Source organism: Phyllostomus hastatus, unplaced genomic scaffold, assembly GCF_019186645.2.
Source record: "Phyllostomus hastatus isolate PE091 unplaced genomic scaffold, TTU_PhHast_1.1 phas_scaffold_317, whole genome shotgun sequence".
NCBI classification, from domain to species: Eukaryota; Metazoa; Chordata; class Mammalia; order Chiroptera; family Phyllostomidae; genus Phyllostomus; species Phyllostomus hastatus.
In genome coordinates this window covers 17,952,165-17,979,442 of record NW_025334023.1, presented here as the reverse complement: position 1 = coordinate 17,979,442, position 27,278 = coordinate 17,952,165, and positions in this window count along the sequence as shown.

Below are 27,278 nucleotides of genomic sequence, written 5' to 3'. Positions count from 1 at the left end.
CTAGGGTATCTAAAGGGCTCCATTTGTAGTGTAGATGATCACAGTGATCAGTGAGCTTGGAGTTGTGCTGTGTGGGGTGGCTCTTGAGTCAGCTCTTATTTTATTATTATAACTGTTAAATTATTATGTCTTCTCTTAACTTCTGTATTGTTTTATATTTCTAAATAAAAACTAAACCTGTACCCTGGCCAGTGTGTATGAGTAGGTTGGAGCATTGTCCTGTAAACCAAAAGGTTGCTGGTTAAATTTCTGGTCAGGGCACATACCTGGGTTGCAGGTTTGGTCTCCAGTTGGGTCATATGAGTGGCAACCAATTGAAGTTTCTTTCCCTTTTTCTCCCTTTCTTTTCCTTTCTCTCTGAAAACAGCAACAAAACTAAAAGAAACCCCCAAAACAAAACCCTAAACCTGTTCTTATCTATATTTTTAAACAGTTGTCCTATGAAGTAGAAGATAGAGATTGCATAAATGTTCTTGAAAGATCATCATTATACCATCTACTTTTATCTTGAACAAAGGAAACTGCATGGACATTCCTCAGAGAGCTTACGCTTCTTATAAACTTCAATCACCAGCAAAGGAGAAAGTGAAGCAAATCCTCCTTTCGATCTGCGGCTTCCTGCCATGTTGGTTGAAGCAGGGCATTCTTCAGAAAGATACTTCTATAGTGTGCTGTGTCTCATCACTATTTTTTCTCTCTTTCTAATGCGACTTATCACTAATCATCTGTAATCTTGAGCTGAGTCTCTTAGGAGGGTTTAAATGCAGTTTTCCCCTGGAGAATTTGATACCCAAAACATAATTACATATTGATCTGGTCACAAATCCTTATGTCAGTATTCATTTCCATCTCAGATTCTTTCAAAGCCCAAGAGAATATTACAGAGTTATGAAACACAATGTTGATTTCTATTGGGAGTTTTTCTCAGATGAAAGAATGAAGGAATTTGAAATGCCTAATTCTAGAGTTGTTCCAAATTTTTTTGATCTTCAAAAAAATGTTCATGTACCTCTATATACACCATGGCCTTGTGACAACTTTTTCCTTTATACTCCAAAATATGGCATGGTGGCCAAGAGTGCAAGTTTAGAAATCCTGGATTTGAATTCTGGCTCTGCCACTTAATAAGCATCATTTTTTCTTTTTGTATTTTGTTGCCTCATCTATAAAATGGGGATGATATTATTTTCCTTATAGGACAGCTATGTAAATAAAATAATTTATTTATAGGGCTTGGATTATACTCTGTTGTATAAATAAGTTCCACTTTATTCCTATTATACAAATGAGGAAGCTGAAGTACAGTAAAGCTAAGAAACTAATAATCTGTATGTTGTTTAGTCTCTCCAATGCACCTAGTCATAGTTCTTAACTATAGTGTTAATAAAATTTTGCTTTCTTAAATGATTGCATTATGAGAAAAGTAATCTTACAAGAAAATTAAGCATCCATATTAGCAAGTTTTGTAGAAAATGTGACAAAATACCACAATTTGATGCATTAACTTAATCATTGCCTCCTTTCCGTATGTCCTTACAAAAAGGGTAAAGAAAAAAAATTAAGGTGGAACCGAAACATTTGAATAAAGTAATGTTTGCTACAACCCCTTTTAAAATGCAATGCTTAGCTAAATTGAACCTGAAAGTCAGGAAGTCTTGTTTTATTAATTGCTTATAAAGTTTCTAAAAACTCTGAGATGTCTTTTGTTAGCAAAAAAGTGATGTTTTTAACAAAAGTCATATTTCCTCAGGTATTATTGCAGTATTTGCAATTCTAGTTAGAATGCTTAGTTAGCCAGAGGATTGTAGTAAAATAGATATTGTAGGGGAGGAATTCACCATTTCCTTGCTGGATCATGTTATTAAGGATCCTATTTTATTTTTTAAAGGAATCCTATAGATAGGTCCTATTTCTTTTTCCCTCTCTTGGCCAGAGTCCTTCCTGGGAAGGCAGTCAAGTGACTGAAAACCACTAGAACAGCAGACTATTGAACTTCTGTACCTAAGATACTACCCTTCCCCCCTCAATGCCAAGCATGTAGCCAGACCTGAGTGAGGCCCCTAGAAGGACATCACTCTTTTGTTTAAATTGAGATGTTTTTGCTTATTAGTGATTTTAAAGACAATCCTGAGGATTTTAACTTTTGCCATTTTTAACTTCAACCTGCTGGTCATTTACATTAAGTTAAAGCTGCCTGGTCTCTTACTGAGGCTGCATCAGAAAAACATATCCATGCTACTTTTCTGATGGGCAAAGGCGTTTCCATTATGGCAAGGCACTATTGATTTAATCAGTTGAGTCACATGGAATCTTGTAATTTTGGCCAACTAAATATTATTGTGTAGTATTTGGTGTGAACCGTGAGCTATGCTAAGTGCTTTGTGTGCTCACTTAATTTTCACAATAAATTTATGAGTAGGTGGTGTTGTTATCACTATTTCCCTTTTTAGGGGTGGAAACACGAGTAAGAATAGTTGAATAAGTGAAATCACCCAGCTAATGAGTGCAGTGCTAAGAGCTGAAATTTGATGTCTAATTCTAAAGACTGTGCTTTTACTAACGGGGCTCAATTTTCCAGCTCTGCCTCCATTTACATTGTTAACTCAGGTGACACAATGAATTATGAGTCAATCCCCTTTCAGAGCCCATGCATCTGACATAAGAACCTTGTTGTAGAATGAGTAGGTATATGAACAGTATGCTTTTCATTTCTATGAAATTTTCCTATTTATATCTATAAATAACCTTGGAACAAACTCTTTATGCATAAAACATTTCATGAATAATTGATATGATATGTAGGTAAATCCCCATGCTACCTATGGGGTCAGAGTATTCTAGTTATTTCTTGAGAGTCTGAAGAAGATTAATTTATAAATGAAAATTCCTTCATCTGGACACATGTGTCCTAGTCATCATGTGGCCTCAGAGGCACATGCCTATGTTTGGTGGTTGACCTAGTTTAGTGGTGCTACCACACTCTGCCTGCACAACTTCTACAACACATGTGACTGTAATTCTAGTGGGCACTATTCAACATTACTTTAAATCTGAAAATCAGGAGATTGCCAATGCTCAGTGTTTTATAGATTGTCAAGTTATGAGCTTGATGGTCCTTCACTGTCTGTCCTCCTCTGCAGGCAGTATTAAGGGCTAGAAGGACTGAACCAGAGGCAGGCACTGATAGTCTGACAAGTTGTGTGTGTGTAACTTTTATCATGTTGTTCAGAGACTTTGGAAATTACCTGCTCATTTGTATTAGGGGCTTTGGAAAATCCAGTCAGTATTGTGACTTACCAGGAATTCATATCTAGCTTTATACCTATTGAACAAAATAAAAGTAATAGGAAGATGCTTTTAACCCAGATGAGGCATTGAATTTCAAAAGGCATATTTTTTGAGCTCAGATTTTTCATATCTGATGCTCTATGCTGTGTCACAAAATACATAAAATAAGAGACACAGATAGCACCTTAGGCAAGCAGTGCTATCTATATCTATTTTTTGCTCATGTCTTCACTAATTTTATTCTTCAACAACATATTGAGCTCAAATTAGATAACAGTGTGCTAGTTACTAGTGATAAAAACATAAATAAGACAAGTACTAGACTTTGAAGATATTATGGTTTCATAAGAGACCAGCCATGAAAGGGAACAAGTGCAGTGGGTGCTATTAGTTGCAATCCCTGTCTGTATGAGATGCATATGGCAACACTTTTCTATGTCAGTATGAATATTTCATAAACATCATTTTGAATGGTGACATAGCACTTTTTAAGTATTTTATCATATACCTAACCATTTTTAAACTATGAAATTTATGATTTGCCCTACTGTAGTAGTAATGTTTTACTACTATAAATGGTGTTCTAGTGAAGATTTCTGTTTTTTTTCCTTGCATTTTGTCTTTTGCATAGATGATTGGGCTAGGTGTTGCTGAGTCAATAGGTATCAGAATTTTGAAACTCATGACATGTATTATAAATTGTCTTAAGTGTTATGAATTTGTGCCCCTATGAAAATGTATGAATCTACCCATTTTACTGAATCCTTGAGTAACTTACTATAGTATATTATATATACTATACATTATATTATGATTTGGAAAAATCCTTTCAAATCAGATAAATAAAAATACAATTTCATATTGTTACCTCTTTCTTTTATTAGTGGAATATGCACATGTCTTGCTACTTAGCCACATTTCCGTTTTGGTGAATTGTCTGTTTGTCCTGTGTTATAGTATCTATCAAAGTTCTAGAAATTTTCTTATTGATTTGATGAATACACATTAACAAAATCAATCTTTAATCATCCCATGTGTTTTTATTTTCTATGAACCCCCACAGATGAAACCACAGAAAGCAAAATATTTATTTCACTCCTGAAGTGAGCCAAGAGCACAAAGGAAAACAAAGCACATGCTGACATGCAGTCCTGTTAGGGGGATGTGCCCCCTACCCCCCACCAACTGCATTAAAATGTAGGATGTGTTAGTGAGAAAATTAGGAATTACAGTGCTCTGAGCTCTGTGTTCTGCAATATGATAAAAACATGCTTTTGTCCTCAACATGCATTTAAATTTGATTCTAATCTTCCACCATAGCTGAATGCTGCCCTTCAGGGTAAGTGGGAAACTTTGAAGATGGGTTCTTCGTGTTTGAGTAAAGCTCAGTTTTTGTCAACCTAGCATATAAACCTTCTCTTGTGTTTGAAAAATCCCGGTTTTTAAGTTTGTGGCTGGTTGTGGAAGGAAGTGTACACTTCCCATTGCATAACCTTCCTATCTTTATTTGTAGCTGGGCTGTGGCTCTGAACCAGGCCTGGCTCCATGGGCCCCTATTCACAGAAGGTGAGCTAATGGAGAAGCTCTTTTGGCAGTGGGAGTAACTGTGGCCCCTAGCGCCTGTGGAACCAGCAGCGCTGTGCAGTGTGCACTGACAGCCTTGAGTAGCACAAGGTGGGGGATCCCACCATCAGTGGCGGCAGCACATTCCGAGGCATCATTTGGGCTATAGTTTAGGTGTCATGGCTTTTTCTTTCTTTTTTTTTTTTTGTCCTTTTTCTCATCTGATTCCTTGTGGTAATTCTGTAAGGTATTTAACAGCATTTACTTATTTTTTTTCTTTGTTAAATTTGAATCATCAAGTGTTATATTTTATTGTTTGTAGTTAAGTATATCGACCAGTACAGCTATTGCTGCTATCTAAATATAGATATTAAGCAGATACGACTCAGAAAGACTTGCCCATTCAGAGGCTCACTGGCTTGCCAGGCCTGTTGTCTAGAGACAGTAAGTAAGAGCTATAGAAACCAGCTAGTAACCCACACTCGCCTGCAGCTGTGTGGTAGCAGAGCCAGGGCTGGGGCCATTGTCTCTTAATGGCTGGTAACTTTCTTTGCACTTTTCCTCAGTCCTGGCACATTGATCTGTGTGTTTCTCCAACTGGTCTGTGATTGCCTAGGTCACATCAATCAGGTCCTGAGCTTCTTAGGGACACATTCCTTTGTTCTCTCCTAGTGCTCCCCCCACCCCCTCGCAGCATGGTTCTGAACAGGGTCAGAAGCACCGAGGTGCCTAGCTAAGACATGTGGGACTTAAGGGAAGCTCAATGGAATATGTGAAAAATAAGCATAGTCACTGACTAAGCATAGTCAGTTCAATTCAATGAATTAAGTATACCATATGTTATTTTAGATCGCAAAGATAAATAAACATCATTCCTGATATATACATGTTATACACACATATATATTCACGTGTACCTCTCTCTCTATATATGATGTATGTGTGATAAATAGATCTATCTGTCATTATCTACCTTGCATATGAAGCAGACAATAAATGAAATCGTTTGACTTTTTTCTCTGATCTAATAAACTCACACTAGTTAGTTCATTAGAAGACAGTGAGTTTGGCAAATCCTTTTTAAAGAATCATTAAAAAATGATTTGTGATACCTTTAAGAAAAAAGTACATCAGGGTTTTAATCATGCTGTAGGATTGATACATTCAATGTTTCTGTCTAAGAGTAACATTAACTCAATCTGACCACTTGAGAATAACTCAAACTGGAATAACTCAAACTGCGAGAAGGAATACTAAGATTAATTATACACTTTTCTTCAGCTCTGTAATTGCTTCATTCATTTTAATTTTTGCAGGTAAGCTTCTGGCAGTTTGAATCCCATGGCCTCCTACTGTGTGTCGGGAATTGCTCATAGTTCTTTGGGTTCCCCTAGAGAAGCTGGCCCAGGATTCAAGCCCAGTAGGCACACCAGGCTGCCATGAGCGCTCACTGATTGCTAATATTAACGTGAAATGTACATGGCAATGCCTCCCTCTGATGGAGTCCTTTCTGGGCACGTGTCCTTTTGTGGCCAGGATGATGCCTACATCATTTTTATTATAGATTTTACTGTTTCTATTATATGAAAACATCAAACATTATTTGATGATTGGTTTGGGGTATATATAAATTTTCTTATTCACAAATTTAAAATGTTTACTTTTTACCTATTATAACTTTAATGTATGGATTATATTCACAGAGAATTCTAGTAAGACATGTACTAACTTTTTTTACACTTATCCAAAGAGCCACAATATTAGTATTTATTAGTTTAAATCCTGGATCAGATGAATTCATTTGAATGTTGCTTCCTGGTATGAAATTTTATTGTATAGGAGAAATACAAGAGGGTGTTATTTACAATGGTTGTTAGGAGCTCCTAACTGCCAGTCTTTGGAATAACAATTGCTTCCTTAATTTGAAATGTAAACAGAAGATTATCCTTTCATGTGTAAATTGATATTTTCTGCTAGGGCACAATTAATCTTCAATTTGTGACATGCTGCAGTTCTCAATCTTTCCACATCATCACATTATGGCTCAGTAGGCCAGCCGGCTGTGTGCTAGTAAGCTGACTTTCAGGCTGGTTGCTTCCTGACCATCCATGTGAGGGTCATTCTCCTCCATTTAGTTTATGAATAGCAGTTCAGAGCCAAGGGCAACAGCAGAGTATGTCCATGATGATGCTTTCACTTTTATCTATTTGGTCAGAAGGATGGGGTCTGTGGGTACAAATGAGCTGTGAAAAAAGAAAGAGGAAGAGAGAAAGGTACCCCAAGTCACCAGCCCAATAAAAAATGCATGTATATAACCAGGAATCAGTGTGCAGCTAATAAAATGCCCTTGAGAGTTATTGCAAAGAGACAATTTAACCTTGTATGTACAAGGGCAGCTTAATGAGATAAAACCCTAGCTTCCAGAGATGACTGCTGTTAAAGGGTCAGCCTTACCTGGTTGTATAAATTGAGCACAAAGTAGTGGTTATGAATGCAGGCTTTGGAGTTCAGCTGCCCAGGATGGGACACTTGGCTTCACCGTTTACTTTCTGTGTTACATTGAGAAGTTACTTAACCACTCTGTCACAGCTTTTTCACTATGTGACTCGTACACTATTGTACCTAATTTATGGGCTGGTTGAAGAAATTAAGTGATGTAAATCCATGTCAGTCCTCCAAAGAGAACCTGGTTCAATAAATTCTAATTGAGGTTTTTATCAGTATTTCATATGATATAAAATATCATCACTGAAAATAACCACATAAAATTTTTAATATACTAATACAGTAATTGGTATGTATATGATATGTATATAAGAAAATGCTGAATAGAAGTGGTGAAAGTGAACATCCTTGTCTTGTTCCTGATCTTAGTGGGAAAGATTTTAGTTTTTGTCCATTGAGTATGATGTTGGCTGTAGGTCTCTCGTATATGGCCCTTATTATGTTGAGGCATGCTCCCTCTATTCCCACTTTGCTGAGAGTTTCTATCATAAATGGGTGCTGTATCTTATCAAACACTTTTTCTGCATCTATTGATATGCTCATGTGATTTCTGTCTTTCCTTTGGTTTATGTGATATATTATGTGTATTGATTTATGAACATTTTATCATCCTTGCATCCCTGGGATGAATCCCACTTGATCATGGTGAATGATCTTTTTAATGTACTGCTGGACGTGATTTGCCAAGAAGGGAAGGGGGAGGGGATAAATGGGGGGAAAGAGGAAGGGTCATCATGTAATGTATATAAAGGACACAGGGACAAAGCCAAAGGTGGGTAGGATCAAGGGTGGGAGGTGAGGAAGGGTGGGGTGTTGGGGAGTGGTCAGGGGGAAATGGAGACAACTATACTTGAACAACAATAAAAAAGAAAACACTAGCCTGATATCTATTCAAAATATTTATTTAAATTTTGCCATCAAAGTTCTTATCACTTTCTGTCACTTTTGTAAAGTCATACAAAGGTGTACTCAGGTAGGAGGCAATATGAGGTGCAAAGTTGTGCGCTCTGGAGCTAGACGGCCTGTTTTCAAATTCAGGTCTGCAGAAGGGTTATATGGGCAAATTATTTTCATTCACTTAATTGAAGAATTATTCACTTCTTCATACCCACATTATCTTTTAAAATGGTGATAATAACAGCAATCACTGATAGGGTTATTGTGAGGATAAATGAGTGAATGAGTTTATATAGCAATATCCTTAGAATAATGTTTGGCTAGTAAAAATTGATCTCCTCATAAGACCCTTTTACACTTTTTCTCCTTTCTATACCCTATACTTTTAAAACTTGATCTGTGAAACATTTCACAGTTACATTTTTCCTTTTTCTAGATACTATTGGAACTTTCTTTGAATGTTTGTACAAGTAAATTACTTTTTAGATGGCAATGCAGAGATGCAACATAATATGGAACAAAGTGTAGGAACCTTAGAATCAGAAAGAGTTGGATCCAAAATCCGGATGATCACTAACTCTGTGCCTTTGGAGAAGATGCTAAGCATATGTCCAATGAAATGAAGATAATTTAAACTTACTCTATTTGTACCTGTGCAGTATCTAGGTATAGTGACTAAAACATGGTAGATTCTCACAAGTAAAATTTTTCCTTCTAGTAAGCATGAAATTCTTAATGGCAGGACCATGGCTCATTTATCTGTGAGATTGATTGGAGTTTAGCTCAGGTTTGGATATATGTTCAACTTTCATTAGTTGTAGTATGATTTAGATCAAATTGACACATTGACCCAGGTTATCTGGAATTAGGCTTTGCTGGATCCTGCAACTTAAATAGTATCTTTAGTACATTGCCCTGATTTTTTTCCTCTAGGTGGGCTCTGTTTTCAGGAAAGCACCTCTTTTTTGTTGTTGTTGTTGTTGTAAGATAATTGTCAGCAAATCCAGTCTCCTATATTTTCCTGTCAGCCATCACAACAGAAATAAAGTGCCTCTTTTTCAAATATTTCAATGAATGTGCACACTAGTACCATTGGCTGTGGTTGCTGAGGCCTTTCTCTTGAGCCAGGAAGTTCTGACCTACAGTGAAGAAGTGGTTCCTCTCTAGGCAAATGGTGGGGCTCCAACCACAAAAAGTGTCAAGGATGCTAAAAAGGGCTCTGCAGGTATTTAAGGCCCCCATTTGAGCAGGAAGACCCAACATATGATTGACTGCCTTTTCTGCTAGTGCTTCTGTGTAATCCTGTGTTTCCCCTCAATGCTTTCAGACAAAATCTCCCTCACTCTCTTCCAAACACTGATCTTTACTCTGAAAAGACCAGATTAAGTATCTGAAGCCCCGTTTGTACAATAGAGAGGCCACATAGGGCAAGTTTAGGAAGGCATTGGAGGAGTGGCTGCAATAGCAGCAGCGTAGGTGTCAGGTTGAAAGAACATTCTGGTTGTGCCACTTTCATATAAGCTGATACTATTTAAAGAGCAAGGGGATTAAAAAGAGTTGAAAGGAAAGATCTTTATATAATGGGTTGTTATAATTAGTAAGTTATAGAGGAGTTTTATTCATTTAACAACAATTTGAGTACCTGTCATCCATTGGGCCTGTTCTTTTTGTTGGTTAGATGAACAAGTAGTTCCAGTGTTACCTCACACTCTACTAATTCTTGTTCTTTTCTTCAAATCACTTTTGGCAATATTTTGTTATACATCTATTTGTATGTTTATTTAAAATCCCTATTAAATAAATTCTATAAGGGAAAAGAGCATATCTGTTTGTTCTTCAGTCTCTACCAAAGTTTTTTTTTCATTTTGGGCCTGACATGGTATGTCTTTGCTATGTGAACTTCTCCTGTGTATTATAGGATATTTAGCTGGATCTCTGGCCTTACACACTTGATGCCAGTAGGATTCCACCCACCTCTGTAATGTGGTCTGTCCCTGTGGTCCCAAGCAAAAATATCTCTAGGCATTGCCAAATGTCTCCTGAAATGCAAAATGGTTCTGGCTGAGAACCATTGATCTATATTCAGAACCTAAGAGAGCGAGGCAGAGAGTGGCTTAGACCACTGTTTATTTAAAGAATGAATCTCTTCTCTGTTAAAACCATTTTATGGAGACCAACCTGAAATATTGAGACCAAATTTTATCATTGTTTCTTTTAGGATGTCTTCTGAGTCACATTTGTAAAGCTATTCACCTCCCCAGAGTATCAGTCTAGCTTTACACTGGTGCTGGCTTTTAAATCTCCATATTCCCAAAAAGGGAATACTGATTTGTACATTTGCCTGGGTGATTTGGCATCCTAGTTCATCTAAAAGTGGCCTGCTGTTTCCTTAAACACCATGACTGGCTTCTCACCACTTTCCTCATCAACTGTAATTTTATATTAAAACAACTTTTGTAAGTAATCTGCCTGTAGTGTTTATTTTTCTTTGCTAGAAAACCTTATGGAGAAAAGATGATCATACTCTATATATTTACCATGAACCTAATTTTACTCCCTCTCAGTCTGATGAAATGTAATATCCAGTTACTTTTGAAGTCAACACACCTGGCAATGTCTATCTAGGACCGTTCTAGGAATAACAGCTGATGTAACCACTCATTTCGGGCTCACATGTGTTAATATTAATACACCAGGGGACCTGTCTGCTAGACAAAGGCTAATGACTTCCCCCTGTTCATGTTGCATGCAGTTTATACTCACGGTCTATCACTTTGGATCAACTAGATCATTTTATAATAACTGTAATTGACTTTTTGGCCCAAGTGTCCCAAAGTTGTTCTCCTCTAAATTTACCTAATGCATGATGGCTAAACCGGAAAATGTTGGTATTTACTAAGACTTCTTATATGTTACATAAATGTTTGTATACTTTACCCAGTCTCATGTGATAGAATCACAAGTACTTACTGCAAGCTACCCTTAATAAGTATTTATTCTACCACTTTTGTGATATTAATAAAGAAACTAATACCCAGAAAACATAAATGACCTGCCCAAGTCACATTATAAGAGAGTGGCAGACCTGGGGCTCTGTTTCCTCCTAGTCCAGTCTTCTTTGGCTGGTATTTAAAATCTAAGCAACATTGTTCAGAGTAGGCTGCGTGCTGCCAGGGACTGTTATCAAGTGATTTGGACCCCGGCCTGCAGGGTCTGTGTCTTGTGGGTGCGACAAATAAATTCACACAGCCTGCAGAAGTCCTGTGGAGAAAAAGGGATGGCATGGCCACTCTCTGAATGAGAGAGGGGGCCCCAACACCTGCTCGGTCAGGCTTTTACTGCTTTTCTGGGTACGTTACATTGAGGATGATCCTCATTTACTATGCATAGGTTCACTTTAGGTGGTTGCCTTTTACGGATAACAAAGGAGAGGAAATTGGTAATTGCTACAAAGAAAAAGGATATTTGCAAATGCGAAGGAAAAAGTGATTGAAGGTTTAGCATAGATTTTAGGAAGTTACTTTAGAGATATGCAGTAAACATTTGCTGCCTCAATTCAGGGTGAGGAACTTTTAGCAAAAGCAAGCCTCAAAGCAGCCTAAGTACTATGCAGACCTGAATCCCTACGGGAGAACCTATCCTTGGGTGTGGGTCCTGTGTGCCAACCTCTCTCCCCTTTGGTTTTCTGAATCAGGGGCTGGGCTACATTCCCATGCCACTTGGAGGAATGGTTCCCTATAATCAAGCCCAATGATTATGTGTTTGCTCCTCTCTAATCTAGCTTTACTGTAGATTTTATGAAGCTAAAGTTGTAATCTCTGGTATTCTGACTTAAGGAGGTATGGTTTTACTCTGATCTAAGCCCTAGGAATTTATAAAAATATTATCTTCACTTAGGAAGTTTCATGTAGGAAAGAGATAAATATATAAAGGCCTATTTATCATTCATAGCTATTATTCAGTATGACCAGTGATACACATAAAATGGTTTGGGAACACGGTTGATGAGAGAAGATTAATTTGCCCTTCCTTGGGGTAGAGGATACAGAACACCAACAACAAGATATGAAAGTGAACCTGAGGCTATGAAAAATAAATTGATGTATCTTCCAGGTTGACCAAGTAGGCACTTTGGAGAACACAGCTCACTTCCAACAGAGGCACAGTACAAATAAAGCAATCGAAATGGGAACTGAAGATTTTCCCTGAACACAGCTTAAGTCTGAGGCTACCTTGTTTTCTCTATAACACTTAACACAATGATAAAGCCAAACTAACCACTCAATATTGCTTATTAGATGAAGGGAATGCAATTTCCTACTAAGTGTCCAAATTTAAATAGGCAAAGAAGCCATTTTTCTTAAATTGGCTTTTAAATAAAGATGAAGATCTACAATTAGGAGAGCAAAGTAGCATTTATTAGTAAATGAGTAAATTCATTGATTACAGTGAAGCAGTTATTAACGCAGGATGCCAAGCCAAGAAAGCATAAGGTTGTGTCAAATAAACAAATTTACTACCTAATAAAACTAAACGAAGGTTAAATAAGTGCACTCAATAAGAGCCAGTAAATTACCACATAATTAGACTCAGTAGTTTACAAAAGCCAGTAGGCACGTTACCAAAGCTAATGAAGATTCAGTTTTATAAACTAAAACTTATGGGGCTTAAGCATTTTTCTGTGCCATGTTAACAGTGGGGGTAGGTAAGAGGTTTGGTTTCCAAATCAAAAGCATGGTAAAAAAGGAGGAGAGAATAATGATTAAGAGAAAAAAGGTGGTGGTAAAGGAATAAGAGAACATAACAGAGGATGCTTTAAAGAATGTGCCAGGAGCTATGAGCCCAGGCAGCAGCCAGGGCCCAAGATTGGTAAAGATTTCTTAACTATTGGGTTTACTACTGCTTCCTAGAGGAAGGCAATGACACTGCCTTCCAAGTTGAAGACTACAGCCCAGTGGATGATGTTGAATGAATGCTTCAAGAAAATGAGGGTGGGAAATTTAATAATTGCTAAAAACTTCCCTTTGCATAAATATGAAGGAGGTCTCCTTAGGTTCCTGAGAATGGCAGTTGTATAAAAGTAGTATTAAACAGACATAATTTCCATGGTAGCAAACAAAGGATTTGGAGATTAAGAAGGGTAAACTAATATTAAACTGAAGTTCCTTGTAGTTGGTTGCGAAGAGACCAACAGTTAGCTTTGCCTCACTTAAACTATGACTCAAAGCAAAAAAAAAAAAAAAAACCAAAAAACAACAAAAAAAACCCCACAAAAAAACCCAAGTTGGTTATAAAGAAATATTCCAGATTCCCCTCACTGCTCTATTTTGGTCAGCTGTATAATTTCTTTTACAGTACAAACCACAGATCTGGGAGCACAAAATGAAGGGGTTTGTAGGGTCACTGCTAGATGCTAGATTATATTTAACATAACTAGTAAGAAAATCTTCATGGATAGCTACACATAACCAAAGAATGTCTTCTCAAGGGACTTGGGGAATCTTTTCAAAGCTTGTTTTTTCTGTTTTTTAACTTATACCCCCTTGAGTCAGAGAGGATAAACTTGTAGATTCCAGAGGAATCTCCCTCACTTGCTTGACAGAAGGCATCTTAGGACTTAGGACCCAACAGTGTTAAGGTGACATTTCTAAATTATGTGAAATTATCAATTCTGGTGATCATGTTGTTTTGTGTTAAAATCAAAGAAAGCAAACACTAACATCCTTAAGTTTTCATTTTAACTTAGTTTGGTAACTTTTCTGAATTATTTTAGAGCAGAGGTGAGTTGCCTTCTCCTGACTCCTCACCCACTTTTGTGTCTAGGCTGTTGTCTCCTTGTGCCAGTGGGGCCTGATAGGTTTTAGTGTTTATCCCCAGGTGGTTTAAGAGGGAATGGTTTCAGTGCAAGCTTCCCGTGTGCAAATATAGAAGGTTGTTTTGGATTTCAGAACCAGATGGAATATGTGAAAATGGCTGTAAAAAATCTGGGACTCACAACAAAAAACATGAATGCTCCACACACTGCCTCTGGTCAACTCAACTACAAGATAACAGGGCCATTCTTGACATTTCAAGAAACAGAAACTTACATAAATGGCCTTTTGAACCAGAGAGTGAAATTCTTTTTGTGCTTTCTTCATATGACCCTGAATTATAATACCTGTTATGAATTCTTAATTTCTTTTAATATGGGTCTTGTGAAAACATAGAATTGGTTTGGAACTAAAACCATAGAAAAACTGTGGAATAACTCTTGAACAGATAGGAAATGTCACAGAATGTTTGAATTTTAATAGAAGAGTATTAAGAACACAACCATTAATACATGAACATTTAACTAAAACTGTTTATTTAAGTCAAGTACCATATTTACCTTAACAGAAAAATGTTAAGTATGAAGCTATTATTACATAAACATTTAACAAGGAACAGAGCAAGCCAACACTTACATTTAAAATGCACTGAAAGCAGAATAATCTTCTCACACCTTGTGGTTTCAAGGTTTATGGGCGATGTAATGGAAAATCTGAAAAAGTGATGTGCACGGCTGGAGGACTCTAGCTCCAGTCAGGAGCACAATAGAAATCTATTATATGACATAGGGACTTGTAATTGTAGATAAGAGTCCCTAGAAAATAAACATTAAAATGTTAAGGTTTAATTTATTAACTAACCCATTTGTTAAAGAGAATTAATTACTTTCTCTGTATCTGGCCCTGTGCTAGTACAGGTGTGTACAAAGAGGAAAAAAGCAAACATTTAAGTGTGTGTTTGTAGAACACTCACTTATTAGATTGAAAACTTCTCCCCCAAATACGAACAAATGACATTTCTACTCACCTTGAGAAGAAGCTTCTGTTGCCAGTTTCAGCTATTCCACAAATATGCTTGAGCATTGATTATGAACCAAGCACAATGGCACTTCTCTAGGGTACAATGGGGACTAGGACAAATAAAGCTCATGCTTTCACAGAGAAAAGAACCTGATGGTGAAGACCAACAATTAGACCAACAATTAAAATCATTTGTAACAGGGAGATGACAGGGAATCTCAATATAGTGTGAGAGGTCATAGCAGAGATATTTTCCCAGGCCAGGGAATGAATGCCAAGGAAGACTTTGCAGGAGAAGTGGAGCATAACTTCCAAACTAAGAAATTCTACATTAAATGCTCTTCCATCAGGTTGACTCTATAGTCAACTATGCCAGTAATTTTCAATATTTTTCATCTCATGGCTCACATAAATGAATTACTAAAATTCTGTGGCACACCCAAAATATATTTTTTGCTAGTCTGATTAAAAAAAAGGGAATAATTTTGATTTATTAATATTGGATGGCTGTTATCATTATTGTGTTGGCTATTGTCATTTTTTAAAAATGTGACAATCTAAGGGAAAAGAGGTCAGTGCCACTAAGTAAGTAGTCAGGTGTTGCATGTTCATGGGCGGTGGGGTGGGGATTGACTGTGGGGGCAGCTGGGGGTGGGGAGTAAGGAGTGAGTGGGGCAGGGGAGAGCAACAATGTGGGAACAGCAATAAAACAAATTCAATCCTGCTGAAGTAAATAAAAAAAAAAAATACTTCAAAGGCAATGCCCATACAGTGCAATAGTGACCCTTGGAGAAAGCCATGTTTTCTATCTTAATTATTTAAAAATTATCAATAAACTGAAAATAAACTGATTCTGAATGTGATTGTGAACACAATTTTAGACCTACATGTTACTATCTTTTAAACTCCATTTCATATTAAATATCTATAGAATTTCATGAAAAGAAATGCACTTAAAACATTATACCATTTTAATTTGTGCAGAATAATTTCCTTACTTTGTGCTCTAAACTGTTTTTGCTGTCATTATAGAGTCCCCTGAAACCTACCAGTTGAATTTTAAAGGCATAATTATACTAATATAAAAAAATCTGCTATTAACTTATGATCTTTGTTCTAAATTATTTTTCATTTGTTTTTGCAATTTTCTGAAAATTTTACTTTGTACAATTCTCAATTTTTACATCAAATTTGACTTTTTCAATTTTGAAAGTATTGTAATATCACTCACTATTTTTCAAAATGATAATTTCAACAATTAGTAGAAGGGAATATTGCTTTTGGGAGCTCATAATCTGCAGTGTAAAATTTTATTTTTATAGAAGTAAGATTTTTAAAGCAACAATTTGTTAACCTATCTATTGATAACCTATCATCAAATAAAGATTATTTAACAACTCAAAAATAAATAGATAGATTGATAGATAGATAAATAAGTAAGTAAATAAATAAATTGCAGCATTCCAGTTGAAAATCCCTGGGCTATATGCTCTAACATTGATATGTGTTAGTCTGTGCTATTAAATATGGCATAACAGACAGAAATTAGCAGCTGCCTTATCTCTTTAGAGTGAACCTCAGACTCACAGAGGCTAGTAGGATCCAGGGTTGGTGAGGCAGCACCTATATCCCTCACAAGGTCTTCGAGGATGGTGGTCTGTAGTGTGCTCCATGGACTGAAAAAGAAATGGATTTTGAAGTTACGTGTCTTGGCTAATATATAATCTTACTTTCTAAGAGATTACAACCTAAGCATTCTATACTGATGTGAAATAAAAAGATATCTGACACCTAGCTCTGTGTCCTGAGCCCTGAACATGTACTGGTCAGCTGGTAACACAGAACAGAGCCATCATAGTGTAAGCAGGGATATTATGAGGAAAAGCTACTAGCATCTGTATGTGATTCTTATGTACCTCAAAAGTAGTGTCTAAGGCACTGCTTCAAAATATTTTTAACCTATAAGAAAGGGCTTATTAAGCAAGTTTAAATCTTTTATCTGCTCAGGCTCTATTCAGACTCTTTGCCTTTACTACAAATCCTGGAGCTCCTAATTGCTTATTTTGGAAGTGTCTGGGATCATAATTGGAGTCATGCCAAGTTTAAACTCAAGCTTGCAGTGGCTCTCTGAAGTCAACATAACTCCTCATTTTGTGAAGGTTAACATCCTTGCTTCATTCTAAAGAGATAATAGGAAGCTAACATTTATTGAGCATGAGATAAATGCCAGAAATATTTATCTGTTACCATAATTCTTCCTCAAAAAAATTCTATGAGGCAAGTTCTTGTTTTCATTTAAATTTTTTTTTTAATATCCTTAATGGAGGACACTTTTTCATTTCACCTGGACTAGGGATCATACATGCCAGGACCAGGGATTAAACCCACAATCTAGATATGAGCCATGACTGGGAATCTAGCCTGCAACCTTTAGGTTATAGGACAACACTCCAACATCTGAGGCACACTGCCCAGGGCTGCTATCCTTATATTATGCAGCAGTTAACTGAGGCACAGGAAATCTAAATCATAGGCTCAAGTTCATGTGTGCCTAGTCTAATGCAAACAGGAGCCAGGAAAACCTGAATTTAGTACTCTTTATTTTGCCATTGTGATAAAAGCTTATTTTATATAGTCATCATGAAGAGGACTATTGGTCATTCTTTCATTGCAAGGCATAACATAATTGATGGTTTATTTTATAATGTGGTTAAAGGTATTTATATGATGACTAGTTACTTTTATATATTAGATATGATAGTAAATTCTAGTTCATTCAAATTACTAGTGTGCTTTCTAGATCATTAAAGTAACTTAAATTGTGAACCATTATTTATGTAAAATAAGTAATCAGTTTTAATGATATGCTACTAGATGATGTTTATGATTGCAAATCGAAACATTTTGCTGCACTGCTAATGCAATGCATGTTTGGATGCATGTGAATATGCCTGCAAGTTTACATATATGTAGTTTAGTATTTTCTAATTGTATTCTGATAATTACCAGTTCTTTATGTTCAGTGGTTAATGGGATGCCTTGAAAATAGCCCTTTAGTCATGAACAGATAATTAATAGATATATTGGTGTATGGATTATTTCTGTTGTGCCAGTTATGACAGCTATGACAGATAATTTGATTGCAAACCTATACCATTGAAACTATTTCCAAACCACATGATTACTGGTATTATCTAACTAGATAGTCTTGACTGAATTTCCTAAAACTATGACTATCTTCCATAGACATTAGAGGTATAATTCAAAGGGAGTGTGTGGGAAGTATTGTGTTCTCAGATATTCAGTTAATAAAGAACAGGATTTCTGTCTTTATGTTTGCTGCTTTGAAGTTCATTCTGTACTTTCTCCTTCCATTATGCGATGGCCCTTAAATGTCTGATTGTGAGAGAACTTGGGAAACAAGTAAATGATGTTTGAGTAATCAAGGCCAAATCTCACCTTTGACATCATCCTACTTCTCTCCCAGGTAAATTTGTTTGGTAGAGATCAACCTTTGGAATTTGTAGTATAATTGACAGTGGCTAGTCAAATGAAAGCCATATTTATGTTTAGCTCAATAATATTCCTAAAATGGTCTGGTTATATAAACAGTGGACTTAAAAAAGAATTAAAGAATCCTTTTGAACAATTTTTTCAGAGTAAGTTATAAAAACAAGTTTTAAAAGGACATGATTTGCATGACTGAAAAACATGCATTTGGCAGAATATCTAAAGCTTGATTTTAGTTACAATGGCATCATGTTTATTACACTATATCTAATGTTAAAAACATGCATTTTGAACAGAAAGTTGATATATTGTTCTTAATCACTACAACTTTATTTTTAATTCAATTAAAAAATGAATAAGCCTCTCTGTATTTTGGTTTAAGAGAGCAAAATAGCTTGGAATTTTAAAAGCTTTCTTCTCTCTCCATTCTGGGAAGGAAAGATTGATTTTCAAAATCTAAATTCCTCTAACAATTAATAATATATAATGGCATACTTTATTTTTTTTCTATATATCCTGTACTACTACAGGAAGATACTGAATTTTATATTTAGTATACTAAAATGAATAATAACTATGTATCTGCAAAGACAATTGAGTTAAATTTGAAATTATACAAATGCATCTGGATTCTGGGGTTTATTCAATTTGAATAGATTTGAGAAAGTAGAACATAGTTAGTATTCCCTTGGATTTACTTAATATAGGGCCTTTCCTTTCAATTTTATTCAGAAGCAGCTCTGGTTTCTTTGATACAGCTATTCGCTAAATGAAGATGTTTTATATCAGAAAGGCTATCCTGACATCTTTCCATGAGTTAGTAGCAGTTAGAGGACCAGATATTAGTGGCCCTAGATTGTTTGGCGGTTCACAACACTACTGTCAAAAAGTTACCCCTCTGCACCACACTGGAAGAAGAAGAGTTGTCTTGGGCCATACATTAAATACAATGAAACATGTAATCACAAAAATATGTCATGGTTTAAGTAAAGTTATGATTTTGTGTTGGGCCACATTCATAGTCATCCTGGGCTGCATGCAGACCGTGAACTGCAGGTTAGATACCCCACATTAATAGGATAATTCTTCTTCTTCTTCTTTTTTTGGCAGTCCCCCAGAAGTCCCAAGAATATAAAAGTTAAGGCATCAGGCAAATAGTTTTATCATATTTATTGTTAACTTGTTCCTTGTCTACCCAGGAGCTTAGTGAGAGAAATGGTTGAATCCTTCCTCCATAATAGCCTCCTTCTCAAACTAACCTTTATAAACATATATATTTTTCCACTTCTCAAGTGGAATCTTTGCTAATTGTGATGTAGATATGGATAATGTCTGAAAGACTAAAGGGTAAATTGGGATGCTTATAAAGTAGTAATAATGTTGATATTACTAATATTTATTGAATATATTCTATATGCTGGGTGTGAAAAATTTACTCTTGATTCTTACAGAAGCCTTATAAAGCAGGTACTGCTATTATCTAAAATTTAATAATGAAGAAATAATGCTTTTAAAGTAATACAATTTGCTCACAGTTACTCAAATGATAAGAATGGGACTTCAAACCCTGACAATTAGAATAAGTCTTTGCTTTAAGTTCTTTCCAGTGCTGATGCCAGGCATGAAATTGAAATCTATGGGAGTTGAATTCCTTTTTTTATTTGATAAAGAAATATTCAACTTATCGTATATGAGATAGTCATTTCCTGACTTCATAAAGGTACATTATAGCAAAAAAAAGGTTAAAATTTCATAAAAATGATAAAAGAACAGACAAATAAGCACACAAAAAGGAATCACTGAATTGTAATAAGTACTATAAACAAAATAAACTGAGCAGCCTGATATTCTCTAAGGCAGTCAGAGAGGTCTTCTTTGAGGATGACATTTGATTTGATATTTGAGTGATCAGAAGGAGCTGGGCATGGAAAAGACCAGGGAAAATGTTAAAGGTGGAGGAAGCAAAGAGTGCAGGGCCACTGTGATGGAAATGAATTTTGCATATTTTAGGAACTGTCAGAATGTTAGTGTGAATTGTGCATAGTGAATAAAGGAGTAGTCACACCAAATAAACTGAGAAAATCAGACAGAGGCCAGATTTTACTGGGCTTTAAAACTAGATTGCCAGATGAAATATAGGATGCTCCATTAAATTTGAATTTCAGATAAACAACTAATACCTTTTTTGTATATCTCAATATTGTATGGGACATACTTATGCTAAATAAATTCATTGTTTATCTGAAATTTAAATTTTACTGGGTATTCTGTATTATTATTTGCTAAATTTGACAGCCCTATTTATAATTCATGATACTGGGTAGATTTTAACATAAGTGATATGGAAACCTATTATTTTAAGAAAGAGGATGACTATCTTATTTGCATTTTAAAAATATCTTTGTGATGGCTTGAGGAGAATAGACTAGAAGGTAATAAAAAATGCAAAGGGGTCACTTAGGGACTATGACAGTAACCAAAGGGGAAAAATGATAGTTTAGACTAGTGTGATATTGGTAGCTAGGGGTTCAAAGTTTATTTTGGTGTCAGAACAAATTTTGCTGAAAAATTAGGTGCTGGGTTGAAGAAAGGAAAGGACTAGGCATAATCCTAATACTTCTGTGGAGTGTGATGTTACTTATTAAAATTCAAATTACCAGGTTGGACAGGAGAGATAAGAAGGAGGATGGTGCTTTTGTGAGGCATCTAATGAGACATTCAAGCAAAGATGTCAGTCAGAGAGACAGCTCAGTCAATGAATAAAAGTACCAAAAACATTTTTGCCTTAATGAGATAAGTAGAAAGAATGGCAAATAGAAGTGAGTGACTTCCTAGTTCCATGTCTTACAAAGGGTACTAGGAATACAGAAATGATTAAAACAAGTTACTTTTGGAGAAGAGCTAATGGGTGGAGGGAGAAATATGTAAATAAGGACAGCATAACTCATTAATTGCTGTGAATGAGGTATCTGCCAGGCACTCTATGGGTGTGGAAGCAGAGAAGGAATTAATTTTGCTTAGTAAAGCATTATATTTGGATTGGGTCTTTAGGGAAAGTAAGGATTTGTTCACAAAATAGTGTGGAGAAAGAATGTGGTAGAGAAAAAAGCAAGGAAGAAATGGATAAAGAGGCATGACTTCTAGGAGTAACACAGAGAACACTTGTGTAACAGGAAGTTAGTGGTGCTGGAGAAAGGACATAGGGCTGAAAAGGCAGGCGGGAACTCTCTTGAATGAAATGTGGTGGGGCTGTATATAGGCCAATTGGCCCACTCACTTTGAACTTTAAATTTTGTTCAGATTAACTTTATATGATGGCCCTGACTAGTGTGGCTCAGTGGATTGGGCACCAACATGTAAACCAAAAGCTTGCAAGTTCAATTCCCAGTCAGGGCACATGCCTGGATTGAAGGCAATCCATCGATGATTCTTTTGCACATCAATGTTTGTCTACCACTCTTTCTTTCTCCCTTCTATTCTCTCTAAAAATATATAAGTAAAATCTGAAAAAAAGAAAGTTTTTTAAAAAAGAATGTACCAATTTTCTAAAGAATAAAACTTTATATGCTGATAAAAATTTACTGTTAAAATAGTATGTATGTCTAAATACATTCTACTTTGAATCTGATTAAAATTTTCATTTTTATTATAAACTTTTATTAATTTAGTATGAATTTTCTTTGTGTTTCTAAGTCTGATGTGATGTCAGCTTGTTTCACAGTTGATACTATGGGGAAATGTGGGAAAAGAATAATGAGAAAGTATGGTGGAAGATGCAATGTTTACTAATTTGTGATACTATATAACTAATCATTAGTTATTCTATATAGTTTCCCCAAACTTCTCTTGGGACTAAGGTGTGTTTGTGAGGGTGGAATACTGTTTCTACCTTTGGAAATTGGGCTGAACTTCCTGTAGGTTTTTATTTCTTACAAAAATACTCTGAGTCACAAATTCTAAGTGGGTGCCAATGTCCTTTTAACACTGACACTGAAGGAAGGTTGTGAATGTGTCGAAGTTCTGAATTTTCTTATAGGCAAGATTTGGTTTCAGTTTATAAGGTCACAAAAGATTTGTGCTATGAAATTAAATCACTTGTACATTTTGGGTGATCTATAATAATTATTAGGTATTATTTATTAAAATGCTACTAATGCATTGGCTTTCTAAAATTAAACACTGAGCTTCTAACAAATTAAATATCAATAATTAATGCAATATTAATGGAAATAGATTAAATTGGGCAAAATATGTTCCAGGATCTATTTTTTATTAACTTGATAAAATACAATTGTAATGATTTTTATTGTATTTTTCCATTACCATTTATTCCCCTTATATTCCACACCTGCAATCACCACACTGTTGTTCATGCCCATGAGTCTTTTTTGCTTTTTGCTCAATCCCTGCACCCTCTAACTTCCCCCCCTCACTTCAGCTGTCTGAGTCTGTCTCTGTTTTGTTTGTTCAGTTTTTTCATTAGCTTTCACATATGAGTGAAATCATAATGGTATTTGTCTTTCTCTGACTAGCTTATTTCATTTAGTATAATGTTCTCCAGGTCCATTCATGCTGTCACAAAGGGTAAAACTTACTTATTTTTAAAGCTGAGTAGTATTCCATTGTGTAAATGTCCCATAGGGGTTTTATACACTCATCTACTGATGGACACTTGGGCTGCTTCCATATCTTGGACATGGTGAATAATGCTACAGTGAATATAGAGATGTTTATGTTCTTTTGAATTAGTGTTTTGGAAATATTTTGGATGTATTTCCAGAAGTGGGATTGCTGGGTCAAAAGGCAAATCTATTTTTAGTTTTTTGAGGTATCTCCATACTGCTTTCCACAGTGGCTGCACTAGTCTGCATTCCCACCAATAGTACAAAAGGGTTCCCTTTTCTCCACATCCTTACCAGTACTTGTTGTTTGTTGATTTATTGATGATAGCCATTCTGACAGATGTGAGATGGTATCACATTGTGGTATTTATTTACATTTCTCTGATGATGAGTGATGTTGAACATTCTTTCATACATCTATGGGGCATCTGTATGTCCTCTTTAGAGAAGTGTCTATTCAGGACACTTTCCCACTTTTTAATTGGGTTGTTTAGGGTTTTTTTTTGGTATTGAGTCCTATAAGTTCTTTATAAATTTTAGATATTAACACCTTATCAGATATATCAGTGAATATATTCTCCCATTCTGTGGGTTGTCTTTCTATTTTGTTGATGATTTCCTTTGTTGTGCAAAAACATTTTAATGTGATGTAGTCCCATTTTCTTCTTTTGTTTCCCTTGACTGGGGAGGTATATTTGATAAAATATTGCTATGAGCAATGTTCACGATTTTTCTGCCTATGTTTTCTTCAAGGATTTTTCTGGTTTGAGATCTAACATTTAAGTATTTAATCCATTTTGAATTTATTCTTGTGTGTGGTGTAAGAAGGTGGTCTTGTTCCATTTTTCTGCACACATAGGTCCAATTTTCCCAACACCATTTGTTGAATAACCTATCTTTAGCTTGTTGTATATGCTTGCTTCCTCTGTTGAATATTGACTATAAAGGTGTGGGTTTATTTTTATGCCAGCACCATACTATTTGATTACTATGGCCTTACATTATAGTTTGATATTAGGTAGCATGATTTCTCCAACTTTGTTCTTTCTCAGTATCTCTGTTGCTATGTGGGGCCTTTTGTGATTCTATATAAGTTTTTGAAATATTTGCTCTAGTTGTGTGAAATATGTCATTGGATTCTTGATAAGAATGTCATTGAATATATAGATTGCTTTGGGTAGTGTGGACATTTTAATGAGGTTAATTCTTCCTATCAGTGGACATGGTATGTGCTTCCACTTATTTGTATCTTCTTCAATTTCTTTCTTCAGTGTCTTATAATTTTCTGAGTATAGGTCTTTTATATCCTTAGTTACATTTATTCCTAGGTATTTTATTCTTTTTGAAGTAATTGGAAATAGGATTGCTTTTTAAAATGTCCCTTTCTGTTAGTTTGTTATTGACATATAATAATACAACTTTTTTTCTGGATATTAATTTTGTATCCGGCTACTTTGCTGAATTCATTTATCAGTCCTAGTAGTTTTTTGGTAGGAGTTTTAGGGCTCTATATGTAGAGTGTTATGTAATCTGCAAATAATGACAGTTTTACTTCTTCCTTTCTAATTTGGATGGCTTTATTTCTTCTTCTTGTCTGATTGCTGTGGTTAGGACTTCCAGTACTGTGTTGAATAAGAGACGTGAAATTGGACATCCCTGTCTTGTGCCCCATCTTAAGAGGAATACTTGTCATTTTTGCCCTTTGGTATGATGCTCACAGTGGGTTTGTCACATATGGCCTTTATTATGTTTAGGCATCTTCCCTATTTTTCCACTTTGCTTAGAGTTTTTTTTCATTGTAAATGGGACTAGATTTTATGAAATGCTTTTTCTGCATCTATTGATATGGTCATGTAGTTTTTATCCTTCATTTCATTTACATGGTGAATCACATTTATTGATTTGTGAATGTTGTACCAACCTTGCATTCCTGGAATAAATCCCACTTGACCATGGTGTATGGTCTTTTGGATTTGCTCATATTTTGTTGAAGACTTTAGCTTCTATGTTCATCAGGGATATTGGACTATAACTTTCTTTGTTGTGGTATTTTTATCTGATTTTGGAATTAGGATAATACTGACCTTGTAAAATGAGCTTGGGAGCCCTGCCTCCTCTTGAATTTTTTGAAAGTTTGAGAAGGAGAGGTGTTTATTCTTCTGGGTAATATTCACCTGTGAAACCACGTGGTCCAGCTCTTTTGTTTGTTGGGAGTTTTTGACTACTGCTTCAATTTCACTAGGTGTAATCTGTCTATACAGAGTCTCTGATTCTTCCTGATTTAGTTTTAGAAGATTATACATTTCTAAGAATTTATCCATTTCATCCAAGTTGTTCAGTTTGTTGGAACATAGTGGTTCATAATATTTTTCTTACAACCTTTGTATTTCTTTGGTGTCAGTTGTTATTTCTCCTCTTTCATTTCTGATTTTATTTTTTGGGTCCTTTCTTTTCCCCCCTTGATGTATTGCATTAAAGTTTTGTCAATCTTGTTTATCTTTGCAAAGAACCAGCTTTTGTATTCATTGATGTTTTGTATCATTTTTATAGACTCTATTTCATTTCTTTCTGCTCTAATCTTTCTTATTTCCTCCCTTCTACTCACTTTGATCTTTGTTTGTTGTTCATTATAAAGTTCCTTTGCTTGTTGTTCTTTTTCAAGTGTAAAGTTAGTTTGTTTATTTGAGCTTTTTCTTATTTATTGAGCTAAGCCTGTAATACTATTAATATCCCTTTTAGTATTGCTTTCCCTGTGCCCACAGATTTTGGATTGTGTTTTCATTTTTACTTTTTTCAAGGTGTGTTTTGATTTCTTCCTTGATCTTCATTGTTGATCCATTCATTGTTTAATAGCATGTTATTTAGCCTCCATGGCTTTGCCTGTTTTCAGTATTCTTTTTGTAATTGATTTTAGTCTCATAGCATTGTGGTCAGAGAAGATGCCTGATATGATTTCAATCTTCTTGAATTTGTTGAGACTTGTTTTGTCTCCCAACATGTGGTCTATCCTAGAAAACATTCCATGTGCACCTGAAAAATATGTATATGTTGATGCTTTGGGTGAAATTCTGTGAAGATACCAATTAAATCCATTTAATCTAGTGTTATTTAAGTCACTGTCTCCTTGTTGATTTTCTGTCTGGAAGATGTATCCACTGAAGACATCCACTGAAGTCAATGGGGTATTAAAGTCCCCAACTATGACTGTATTTCTGTGGATATCTCCCTTTATGTCCATCAATATTTGCTTCACATATTTAGGTGCTCCTATGTTGGGTGTGGTAAATGTTTATTAGGGCTATATTCTCTTGCTGGATTGTTCCCTTTATCAGTATGTAGTGGCTTTCTTTGTCTCTTATGATAGCCTTGCTTTTAAAGTCTGATTTGTTGAATATAAGTACTGCTACTCCAGCTTCTTTTTTCCTTTCCATTTGCATGAAATATATTTTCCCATCCTTTTACTTTTAGTCTGTGTGTATCTTTCAATGTGAGGTGTGTCTCTTGGTGGCAGCATGTATATGGGTCTTGTTTTCTTATCCACTTCTTTTGGTTGGAGCACTTAAACTATTTACATTCAAGGTGATTATTCATAGATAGATATTTAGTGTCATTTTATTGTTAGACTATTTTCCTCTGTTTTTTTCTTCTTCCTCTTCTTCTTCTTAAAGTAAGACCTTAACATTTTTTGCAGTACTGGTTTTGAGTTAACAAACTCCTTTAGCTTTTTCTTGCTGGGAAACCCCTTATTTCCCCTTTGATTTTAGATGATAGCCTTGCTGGGTAAAGTAGCCTTGATTGTAGGTCCTTGCTTTTTATCACCTTAAATATATCATGCCAATCCCTTCTGGCCTGAAATGTTTCTTTTGAGAAATCAGATGACAATCTGATTGTTGCTCTCATGTTTATAATTACCTGATTTTCTCTTGCTGCTTTTAGGATTCTTTCCTTGTCTTTAAGCCTTGCTATTTCCACTATGGTGTGCCTTGGTGTGTGCTTCTTTGGGTACTACTTGTTTGGGATCCTCTGAACTTCCTGGACTTGTATTTCTTTTTCTTTCACC